Source organism: Delphinapterus leucas, chromosome 3, assembly GCF_059928025.1.
Source record: "Delphinapterus leucas isolate spDelLeu-1000000601 "Yukka" chromosome 3, BTC_Dleu_Yukka2, whole genome shotgun sequence".
In the NCBI taxonomy this organism is placed as follows: Eukaryota; Metazoa; Chordata; class Mammalia; order Artiodactyla; family Monodontidae; genus Delphinapterus; species Delphinapterus leucas.
Window position 1 is genome coordinate 55411912 of NC_143131.1, and position 12715 is coordinate 55424626.

General features: G+C 39.2%; 1 long non-coding RNA gene across 3 annotated transcripts in view; it reads left to right on the plus strand.

The window, feature by feature from the left end:
- Positions 1 to 12715, plus strand: part of LOC149749564 (uncharacterized) — a 261984-nt gene that overhangs the window by 70322 nt on the left and 178947 nt on the right. The window contains exon 1 of one of the 3 annotated variants that reach the window (XR_016392663.1): positions 1092 to 6629. The exons of the other annotated variants lie outside the window; for them this stretch is intronic. This is a non-coding gene — a long non-coding RNA (uncharacterized LOC149749564). Of the gene's footprint in view, positions 1 to 1091; positions 6630 to 12715 lie in introns of those variants that run through there. 3 annotated transcript variants of the gene reach the window in all.

Consider the following 12715-nt stretch of genomic DNA (forward strand, 5'->3'; position numbering starts at 1 on the left):
TGGAGAATGTTCCATGAGCAGTTGAGAAAAATGTGTATTCTGTTGTTTTTGGATGGACTGTCCTCTAAATATCAATTAAGTCCATCTTGTTTAATGTATCATTTAAAGCTTGTGTTTCCTTATTTATTTTCATTTTGGATGATCTGTCCATTCGTGAAAGTGAGGTGTTAAATTCCCCTACTATGATTGTGTTATTGTCGATTTCCCCTTTATGGCTGTTAGTATTTGCCTTATGTATTGAGGTGCTCCTATGTTGGGTGCATAAATATTTACAATTGTTAGATCTTCTTCTTGGATCGATCCCTTGACCGTTATGTAGTGTCCTTCTTTGTCTCTTCTAATAGTCTTTGTTTTTAAGTCTATTTTTCTGATATGAGAATTGCTACTCCAGCTTTCTTCTGATTTCCATTTGCATGAAATATCTTTTTCCATCCCCTTACTTTCAGTCTGAATGTGTCCCTAGGTCTGAAGTGGGTCTCTTGTAGACAGCATATACATGGGTCTTGTTTTTGTATCCATTCAGCCAGTCTATGTCTTTTGGTGAGAGCATTTAATCCATTTACATTTAAGGTAATTATCGATATGTATATTCCTATTCCCATTTTCTTAATTGTTTTGGATTTGTTATTATAGGTCTTTTCCTTCTCTTGTGTTACTTGCCTAGAGAAGTTCCTTTAGCATTTGTTGTAAAGCTGGTTTGGTGGTGCTGAACTCTGTCAGCTTTCGCTTGTCTGTAAAGGTTTTAATTTCTCCATCAAATCTGAATGAGATCCTTGCTGTGTAGAGTAATCTTGGTTGTAGGTTTTTCTCCTTCGTCACTTTAAATATGTCCTGCCAGTCCCTTCTGGCTTGCAGAGTTTCTGCTGAAAGATCAGCTGTTAACCTTATGGGGTTTCCCTTGTGTCTTATTTTTTGTTTTTCCCTTGCTGCTTTTAATATGTTTTCTTTTTAATTTTTGACAGTTTGATTAATATGTGTCTTGGCGTGTTTCTCCTTGGATTTATCCTGTATGGGACTCGCTGTGCTTCCTGGACTTGATTAACTATTTCCTTTCCCATATTAGGGAAGTTTTCAACTACAATCTCTTCAAATATTTTCTCAGTCCCTTTCTTTTTCTCTTCTTCTTCTGGGACCCCTATAATTCGAATGTTGGTGCATTTAATGTTGTCCCAGAGGTCTCTGAGACTGTCCTCAGTTCTTTTCATTCCTTTTTCTTTATTCTGCTCTGCAGTAGTTATTTCCACTATTTTATCTTCCAGGTCACTTATCCGTTCTTCTGCCTCAGTTATTCTGCTATTGATCCCTTCTATAGTACTTTTAATTTCATTTATTGTGTTGTTCATCATTGCTTGTTTCCTCTTTAGTTCTTCTAGGTCCTTGTTAAATGTTTCTTGCATTTTTTCTATTCTATTTCCAAGATTTTGGATCATCTTTACTATCATTATTCGGAATTCGTTTTCAGGTAGACTGCCTATTTCCTCTTCATTTGTTAGGTCTGGTGGGTTTTTACCTTCTTCATCTGCTGTGTGTTATTCTGTCTTTTCATTTTTATTATCTTACTGTGTTTGGGGTCTCCTTTTCGCAGGCTGCAGGTTCGTAGTTCCCATTGTTTTTGGTGTCTGCTCCCAGTGGCTAAGGTTGTTTCAGTGGTTTGTGTAGTTCTCCTGGTGGAGGGGACTAGTGCCTGTGTTCTGGTGGATGAGGTTGGATCTTGTCTTTCTGGTGGGCAGGTCCACGTCTGGTGGTGTGTTTTGGGCTGTCTGTGGCCTTATTATGATTTTAGGCTGCCTCTCTGCTAATGGTGGGGCTGTGTTGCTGTCTTGCTAGTTGTTTGGCATAGGGTGTCCAGCACTGTAACTTGCTGGTTGTTGAGTGGAGCTTGGTCTTGGTGTTGAGATGGAGATCTCTGGGAGATTTTCACCATTTGATATTACATGGATCTGGTAGGTATCTTGTGGACCAGTGTCCTGAAGTTGGCTCTCCCACCTCAGAGGCACAGCACTGACTCCTGGCTGGAGCACCAGTAGCCTTTCATCCACACGGCTCAGAATAAAAGGGAGAAAAAGTAGAAAGAAAGAAAGATATCCTCTTTGAAATCCTTACTTTAAAGTATCCTTACTTTAAAATCCTTACTTTAAAATATCCTTACTTTAAAGTAAGATAAAATAAAGTTATTAAAATAAAAAATAATTATTAAGAAAAAAAGTTTAAAAAGTAAAAAAGGACGGACGGAACCCTCGGACAAATGGTAAAAGCGAAGCTATACAGACAAAATCACACACAGAAGCATACACATACACACTCATAAAAAAGAGAAAAAGGGAAAAAAAAATATATATCATTGTTCCCAAAGTGCACCTCCTCAATTTGGGATGATACATTGGCTATTCAGGTATTCCACAGATGCAGGGTACATCAAGTTGATTGTGGAAATTTAATCCACTGCTCCTGAGGCTGCTGGGAGAGATTCCCCTTTCTCTTCTTTGTTCGCACAGCTCCCGGGATTCAGCTTTGGATTTGGCCCCGCCTCTGCGTGTATGTCGCCTGAGAGCGTCTGTTCTTCACTCAGACAGGACGGGGTTAAAGGAGCAGCTGATTCGGGGGCTCTGGCTCACTCAGGCCGGGGGTAGGGAGGGGTACGGTTGCGGGGCGAGCCTGCGGCGGCAGAGCCCAGCATGACGTTGCACCAGCGTGAGGCGCACTGTGCATTCTCCCGGGGGAGTTGTCCCTGGATCACGGGACCCTGTCGGTGGCGGGCTGCACAGGCTCCCGGGAAGGGGGGTGTGGATAGTGACCTGTGCTCGCACACAGGCTTCTTGGTGGCGGCAGCAGCCTTAGTGTCTCATGCCTGTCTCTGGGGTCCATGCTTTTAGCCGCGGCTCGCGCCCGTCTCTGGAGCTCCTTTAGGCAACGCTCTTAATCCCCTCTCCTCGCGCACCAGGAAACAAAGAGGGAAGAAAAAGTGTCTTGCCTCTTCGGCAGGTCCAGACTTTTTCCCGGCCTCCCTCTCAGCGAACTGTGGCACACTAGCCCCCTTCAGGCTGTGTTCATGCCCCCAACCTCGGTCCTCTCCCAGGGCCGCCAACCCCAGTCCTCTCCCTGGGATCCAACTGAAGCCCGAGCCTCAGCTCCCAGCCTCCGCCCGCCCTGGCGGGCGAGCAGAGAAGTCTCTCCGACTGGTGAGTGCCAGTCAGCACCAATCCTCTGTGCGGAAATCTCTCCGCTTTGCCCTCGGCACCCCGTGGCTGTGCTCTCCTCCGCGGCTCCGAAGCTCCCCCCCTCCGCCACCCGCAATCTCTGCCCGCGAAGGGGCTTCTAGTGTGTGGAAACCTTTCCTCCTTCACAGCTCCCTCCCACTGGTGCAGGCCCCATCCCTATTCTTTTGTCTCCGTTTATTCTTTTTTCTTTTGCCCTACCCAGGTACGTGGGGAGTTTTTTTGCCTTTTGGGAGGTCTGAGGTCTTCTGCCAGCTTTCAGTGGGTGTTCTATAGGAGCAGGTCCACAGGTCCACATGTAGATGTATTACTGGTGTATCTATGGGGAGGAAGGTGATCTCCGTATCCTGCTCTTCTGCCATCTTCTCCTGTTAGCTGTGATGCTTTAATTCTTGCAGTAACTTTTTGGTTCTTTAGCAAGGACAAAAAATAAGTTTTAATTTTTCTCATTTTAGTGGTCCTTGAAATGGTATCTTTGATCTATAGCCAACAGGATTCTTGAATTTTAAATGGAAGCTCCTAGTGACTCAGACTTTAATTGGACACACCTCTTGGCTGAGACAACTAATAATTAGTCCATTTCACATGAGGGAACTATACACCCTCAAGCCCTCAAAAAAATATTAAAGCAGAGATGGAGAAGATGTAACTTATTATAATAACTCTCCTAAAGTTACACAAATACAAGGATAGCAATTCTGTTCTCACTATTATCTCCTTCTGGCTCTTTATCCTGAGCCTCCCTATGAAAGAAAGGAGTTCTTTCTTTCATAAAAGTTCTTTCATGAAAGAAGTTTCAAGGAAGTGAGGGTGTCATAAAGGGAAGACTGCTTCGTGCAAGATGGGACAGTAACTCAACTAGAGGCAAAATCAGGCTTGGTTTTCTGACTCAAACTAGAATTGGCATTTAGAGCTCTAGGTGCTAGTGCTAAATTTAGCACTAGTTAACAAGAGGATATTACTTGCCTGTGCTTCAGCTTTCTGGTGTAAAATAAAGGTGTTAGAATAGAAAATCTGGGACATCCCTTCCTGTTAAAAAAAAAAAAACCAAAAACATTTATTTTCATGTCCAGGGAGTGGGATTAAGATGGGAAGGAAAGGGCTTCGCTGGTGGCACAGTGGTTGGGAGTCCACTTGCTGATGCAGGGGGCACGGGTTCGTGCCCCGGTCCAGGAAGATCCCACATGCTGTGGAGCAGCTGGGCCTGTGAGCCGTGGCCGCTGAGCCTGCGCGTCCGGAGCCTGTTCTCTGCAATGGGAGAGGCCACAACAGTGAGAGGCCCGCGTACCGCAAAAAAAAAAAAAAAAAAGATGGGAAGGAAAGAGTCAATTAAATATCCATGTGGAGGCAGGGATGAAAGAAAAATGGCCTAGCCTGGGCTTAGCTCTTTAATGGTTATTTCTGAGCATGAAGGCAGGGCAAGGCCCTAGGAGGGGCTTTAGAGATGATAGTAACATTCCTTTGGTTAAAGCAGGTAAATGGGCCTTATTTCTATTATTATTTACACCTTACCTATGTTTTCCATATCCTTGTTATATAGTCACTACTTACTACACATTAAAACCAAATTAAAAATATATAAATATAAATAATAAATAAAACAGACTCTTTAAAAAGAACAAAAATGAAGAATGCTTTACCTTTATGACTGAATGGAAAACTTTTTACTTTTCTCTATGGCGTATCCTACCATTATGACTTATCCTGATCACTCATGAGGTGGCTGCTGCTTACCTGTCAGGCTTCATCTCCCACCTGTCTCGCCTTAACCATTCTCTCAGCAATATTCGATTCTCTAGAGGTTCTCACATATGTTACACTTTCTAATGCATCTGTGTCTTTCTATGCGTGGTCATTCTGTCTGGAACGCCTTCCCTGAGCCTGTTCCAAGAATTCCCACCTATTCTTTTAAGTTTACCTCAAATACTTCTGTGAAGCTTTTTCCCATCTTCCCATGGCAGACTTGGGTGCTCCTTTGGACCTACGTAAATGTGCATTGTGTATCTCTGCATTGAAGCTGTTGTGTATTATACTGATTTGCATACCTGGTTCCTGATGGATTGTAAACTCCTTGAGGGCCGAGATTGAATTTCCATGTGTTCACAATCAGCCTGGCTTTCTGTCTGTCCATATTCATCTGCCTGTTCTATTTATCTGTCCTCTCCTTCTCCATGCATACCTCAGGTGATTTCAAAATATGGTAACTGATATGTAGTAGTAAATACATATAGAATAAATCTTCTTGGTGCAAAGGAAAGAGATGCCTTGGAGGAGCTGAGCAGTGGATAGGGTGCTATATAAGCAAAGGTGAAAGTACTTTTTTTTTTTTTCTTAAATGTGACCTGGGCTGGATATTCTGAATGCTGAGGCTGGTGGAGGGTGTGGGTAGCCGGCTTGGTCACCATTATTATTTGGGGATAACTGAGGAGCATTCAGAAAGTATCTAGAAATTATGACTTGGGTACTTGAGCTCTAGCTATCACCCTCTTTTGATGGAGAAAATCCTATTTGTTGTTACTTCTCGTTATATTGAATCAGGTATAAAATTATTCACAAAACACATTTAAGTCTAGATTTATCAGAGTGTAGTTAACATTTAAAGCAATTTTACCTTTCAAGTTTCAGGAAAAATATCTCATACATACATACACACAAAAACCAAAATACACCTTTTTTTCTTTCTTTTCTCCCTCCCTCCCTCCCTCCCTCCAACCATCCCTTCCCTCCTTTCTTTCTTTTCTTTTTTCCAGAGGGACTCTATTTTCTTCCCAAGCACTCTTCCACCTTCATTTTCCATTGCTTCTTTCTATGTCAAGTCCCTTGAATCTAAAACCGGGTTATTCCTGGTACCATTCTTTCATTCATATTGTGCTAAACTCCTAGAATTCCCTAACATCTCCTTACACAAATCCTATTTATCCTTCAAGGGCTAGTGCAGGTTCACTTCTCCTATCAAGTTTCCCCTGGTCACTGTGGTCCTTATTGAGTTTCTACCAGTGTTACTGGCATCTAGCCTCTACATGCTGACTTAGCTCTTTCTTCCGTTTCATCCTGTGCCATTTACTCCTGGTTCATATTTTATGGGTGGTAACTTGTCAGCTGGAGAGCAAGTACCCTGAGGCCAAAGCCTGGCTCTTACATACACAGTTTCTGTATCCTTGTAGCCCAGTATAGTGTTAAGCACATACTCTTGACTTAATAAAATAGTTAATTGATGATTTTGTTAATGACAGGGAAATCACCCACTAAGATTCATTGCCAGCATGATAATTAAGTTCTGGTTCAAAGTCTGACTTCACAAAGTGCATTTTGTGTCCCATTCTTTGAAACAGGCACAGAGAAAAAAACATGAAAATGACTCAACTTCTGAAATTTTCAGCTTGAGAAGTGTTCATTTTTAGAAGGAGGAAGAAGGTAAGAGGTGAACTCTAAGGGAATCCAGGCTTGCACTTTGAGGTCCAGGATTAAAATAGTTTCAACACTGTGCATTCTAAGAACTAGCCAGAGGTCAGAAGTTTCCTTGGCATTTGAGCCAAGCTGATCATAATTTTTCATTTCTTCACGTAGAGTCACTACTCAGATTTATATAGTGTTCTTTTCTTTCCAATTTAGAAAAATATAAGTTAATTTCTTGTTAATATTTATAATCATTTAAAATATTAATATCACCTCAATATTATTCATTCTGCAATTTTTAAGATGTTTTGCTTATAAATCTCCATGCATGTCTTAAATCGTTTCATAGGGTTAGATTCTAGAAGTGGGATTTCTGGGTCAGAGCACATAGACTGCTTAAAGTTCATGTTTTGAAAAACAGAAAGAAAATCATGATTTGGCATATGATGGCGAGGATGAGGAATATTATGGCTTTATTTTTATAGATTTTTACCCCCAAATCCTTTCTCCTTGTTTTTTTATAACCTAATCTCCCAATTGCATCATTTTCCCTTAAGTGTAGTATGTGGACACAGCCTTGTCAAGATACTACTTTGTATAGGATGCTGTGTAATGCATTTTGACCACTCTGGATAATATTCAGGGCAGTTCAACCCAAACCTCCTCTACATTTCCTAGAATGGTTCTTCAATCCAGAATTTTATGAAGATGGAAGTAGGATTAGTTGATGATAAATAAACCCACAATCTAATGAAAACTCTAGACCTGACTATAAATTTAAGCGTAACTATTCAGGATAATTTGCAATTTACAAATATATATATATACACACACACACACACACACATACATACACACATACATACATACACACACGGACACACACACACAGAGCAAGGACTGCTATGAATATACATTCCATCCTCACTAAAGAATTGCTGAAAAACCCCAGTCTGATGCGTCTTAAAATAAGTGATCTCAATTATATTCCCAGTCTGAGTGCCCTGAGGACCTCAAGGGAGAAAATTGTGTGAGGTTCACACAGGACCTATACAGCTCTCAAAGTTTACTTTAAGCAGGTTTAGGCACCATCAGTTCCATTGCTAGGGAGATTTTGCTGCTCTCAGTGAGCTCCTGAACTGCCTGTCTCTGTTTTTCAGTGAGGAGTGACTTGTCTCTGCTGGGGCACCCTACACTTCTCTGGCTCTGTACTCTGAGTACACTGTGTTCTCTGGCTGGGTTCTCCTGGATTCTGCCTTCATGCATTCTGGATTAAATTTTGCTCTGGTTAATCAAGAACATAATTTTCCATTGTGGGTATGAGCTGAAAATGGATTTTTGCCATGATGTATAAACTTGGATACCATAACGTTACCCCTTCTTTGTGCTCCCATAGAACCGGGGGTCATATCTTTTTAGTATCTGTCTCACCCACAAACTAAAGTGCAAAGGGCTTCTTTTTTGTTTTTACTTTGTTTTTAATCTATCTAGCACTTTGCTCAGAGGATACAAAATTTTGTTAAATTATTTGTTGTTAAGCTACTGTCAAACAGTTGAAATATTTACTTAGCTATTTCTGCTCAGCATTTTGCTGTTTAATTGCTTATCTCCCTCTTGTGGATTATAGTTATTCAAAAAATATTAAGTATTGACTCAGTGCCAGTAATAAATTTTAGTCTGCTTGTGTCTTAGCCCGTGGAATGCTGTTACTAATCTACATGTAGAAACTGTGTTTTCAGAACTCTAATTCAGGAACATGGTGTGACTGTAAGTTTTTTTCAATTAGCAAATTTATTTCTATATATAGACTTACAGGGATATCAAGATTAATTCAAATTTTGATTTTCATTTAATGAATTTTCACAACTAAATAAATACATGTAAAGCCACTGGGACTATATCCATAAGGATGGATGCAATTATGCAGTGATAAAAAACAAAAATCAAAAAAATATTGAGTGGCTTAAAACAACAGTGTTTATTTCTTATTCATGCTACATGTCCATTTGGGTTGCTAGGGCTCTGTTTCATATTGTTTTTCACTTAGTTATGCAGACTGATGGAGTCTCTACCATCTGAACATTGCTAATCCATACAAGGAGGCAATGGTAAAGCACGTGAGTTCTTAAAACTTCAATGAAACAGAACATATTACTTTAGCTTATATTTTATTGTTCACAGCAAGTCACATGGTTTTCTAAACTTCAAAGAGTAGGGTAGAGTAGCACAGTTCATGTGCCCAGAAAGAGAAGTATTTGGTCTACAGAACTAACGACTCTCCCTGGCCGTAGTCTGTGATCAAAAATTCAGCTCACTTTCCTTCCCTCTGCCAAGTGACTTAATGGTACCATTTCTGGGGAAAAGAAAGACCAACCATGGAAGTACTCATAACTTTACAAAATGGTGTGGATGAACCAAGTGGAGAGTGGCCAGGGGAGACTGAAATTCAGTTTGAGAGAGTCTGATGGTTCAGTGGACAAGAGACTGAATTCCAAAGAGGCAGCCTGGTCTTAAATCACTGGGCTGGTTCTTTGGGTTTAGATAGGCCAGAGGTTTAATACAGGAATTCAGACAGAATAAGCATTGATCCCTCACAAACATAATAATGAATTAGAGCAGAATAAGTGTCATGAACCTATAAGTATCACCAAATAAAACTTTGGATCTCAGAGCATGCTCATTTGTTCTTTTATCTCTTCAGCTAAGGAGGATAAAAGAGGGCTCATGTACATTGTTTGGAGGCAAGAACATGAAACAGAGACTCACAGTGTGTTTGCTTTGCCTTAATAAAGTCTAGGAATTTTTACAGAGGCTCTTTTATGTAAAACAATTATTCTTAGACTTTTTGGGTCACATACTCCATTCAGAATTGGATAATAGAATTCAATAGAGGAAGGCTTGCCTTTTCAATAAATGAATCTTGACCTGAACCTCATACTTTGTACAAAAATTAACTCAAAATAGTTCATATGGTTAAAAGGAAAATAAAACTATAAAACTTGTAGAAAAAAATGGGAGAAAAGTCTTTGGGATCTGGGGTTGCATGAAGAATTCATAAACATGACACCAAAAGCATGATCTATAAAAGGAAAAATGGATAAATTGGAGCTCATCAAAATTTTTAAAAATTTACTCTGCAGAAGATTCTGTTAAGAGAATGAGAAGATAAGTGACAAACAAGGAAACAATATTTGCAGATCACATCTCTGACAAAGGACCAGTATCTAGAATATGTAAAGAACTCTCAACGCTTAACAGTGAAAAACAAACAAAAAAATCTAATTAGAAAATGGGCTTACACATGAAGAGATATTTTATGAAGAGGATATACAGATGAAAAATAAGTGCATGAAAATAGGTTTAACATAATTACTTATTTAAGAAATGCAAATTAAAACAGCAATGAGATATCACCACATCTGTCAGAATGGCTATAATAAAAAGTAAAGACAACACCAAATGCTGGAAGGGGTTCAGAGAATCTGATCACTCACTCATACATTGCTGGTGGGAGTGGTACAGCGGCTTTGGAAAACTGGCGGTTTCTTATAAAACTGGCCACATTTATTAGTTTGTTTGGGCTGCCATAACAAAATACCACAGACTAAGTGGCTTAGAAATAAACAGAAATTTATTTTCTAGTAGTTCTGGAGATTCGAAATCCAAGATCAAGGTGTTAGCAGGCCTTCTTTTGAGGCCTGTCTCCTTGGCTTGCAGATGGCCACCTTCTTGATGTGTCCTCAGATGATCACTCTTCAGTCTGTGTGTTGTCTGTATACTAATCTCCTCTTATAAGGACATCAGTCATAATGGATTAAGGCCCATCCGTGTGACCTCATTTTACCTTAATTACCTCCTTAAATTCCCTGTTTCCAAATACAGTCACATTCTGAGGTACTGGGGGTTAGGGCTTCGACATATGAATTTTGGAAAGACACAAATCAGTCCATAGTACCATGCAACTACTATATAACCTAGCAACTCAACCATTTATCCCAGAAAAAGTAAGATCTGTGTTTTTAAAAATCTGTACATGAATGTTCATAGTAGGTATATTCCTAATAGCTAAAATCTAGAAACAATCCAGATGTCCTTCAGTAGGTAAATGGTTAAACAAACTAGTACTTCCTATACCATGGAATATGACTCAGCAATAAAAAGGAATGAATTATTGACATACATACAATGTGGAAGAATCTCCAGGGAATTACGTTGAGAGAAAAAAAATCCAATACCAATTATACCATATGATTTTATGTATATAATATTCTTTAAAAGATAAAATCATAGAATGGAGACTAGTGATTTCCAGGGATTAGGAATTGGGGTGAGGGTGGGGAGAGGGAGGTGTTTGTGGCTATAAAAGGGCAACACGAGTGATTCTTGTGGTGTTGGAAGCGTGTATCTTGACTGTACCATATCAAACAGTTTTTGCTGAGTGTTTATTTTGTTTTGCTCTTTTTTTCTTAATGAGTCTTGCTAGGTGTTTGTTAATGGTTTTGATTTTTCAAAGAACCAATTTTTAGTTTTGCTGATTTTTCTCTATTTTTTTTGGCCTATTTTCTTTTTCATTGATTTCTGCTTTCATTTTGATTATTCTGTTGAAAATCTGTCTCTGAGGGAAAACTCTGTGATGGATTTTTGCATGCAGGGTATTTATTAGAGATTAGCTCCCATGGAAGGGAGGAGAGTGAAACCTCATTGGTCAGAGGGAGAAATCTAACCGTGATGGCGTCTGGAAAATGTCAGACAACCCTATGGAGATCTTGAGGCATATTTAGGCTTTCAGCGGTGTCCTGCCTTGGTCGGAAATGTCTGAATGTTATATACTTCCACTGCAATCAGTCACTGGATCTGGCTGCCCAAGAAGGGCATGCCCTTGGGTGAGGAGGTTCTCTGCAACTGAGGCAAATCCTGAAGGAGTTGACAGCCAGAGTCTATCTGCTGATAGCTGGGTCAATCTGTCTTCATTAATATTGACGGGGGATCTGAGTGGCATGCCTCTGGGTTCACCACAATTTCCTTCCTTCTTTCTTTGATAATACTTTTTTCTTTTATTACAGTTGAGGTGATCACTTAGATCATTATTTTTAAGACTTTGTTCTTTTCTTTTTTTTTAATTGGCTTGCAGATGGCCAAGCCAATTTTATTGGAGTATAGTTGCTTTACAATGTTGTGTTAGTTTCTTCTGTACAGCAAAGTGAATCAGTTATACGTATATATATATCCATGCTTTTTTAGATTTCCTTCCCATTTAGGTCACCACAGATCACTGAGGAGGGTTCCCTGTGCTAAACAGTAGATTCTCATTCATTATCTATTTTATACATAGTAGTGTATATGTGTCAATCCCAATCTCTCGATTCGTCCCACCCCTCTTTCCCCGCCTTGGTAACCATAAGTTTGTTCTCTACATCTGTGACTCTATTTCTGCTTTGCCAGTAGGTCATCTGTACCATTTTTCTAGATTCCACATATAAGCAATATTATATGATATTTGTTTTTCTCTTTCTGACTTACTGTATGACAATCTCTAGGTCCATCCACATCTCTGCAAATAAGCCTTTATTCTTTTCTAATATGAGCATTTAAAGCCAGTACATTTTTCCTTTAAGTACTGCTTTAGCATCATCTCACAATATTTTATATGTTGTATGTTCATCATTTTTTAAAAATTTAAGTCAGGTTTATTGAGATATAATTTATGTACAGTAGAATTCACCCTTTTAATGTATAGTCTTATGTATTATCATTATTTTTACTTCCTAATATTTTCTAATACTCATTGTGATTTCTTCTGTGACTCATGGGCTTTTTAAAATTATGTTGTTAATCTCTAAATGTTGAGGACCTTCTAGTTAACTTTTTGTTACTCAGTTCCAGTTAATTTTCATTGTGGTTAGGAAACATTCTGAATGAGTCAATCATTTGAAATGTACAAGAATTATCTAAAGGACACATATACAGTTTACACTGTTATTATTTTATGTATATTTGAAAGGTATGTGTATTCTGCATTTGTTAGCTGTTGTGTTATATGAATATTAATTAGGTCAAGTTGGTTAATAGATTTTCAAATTATTATATATTGCTATTTTAAATAG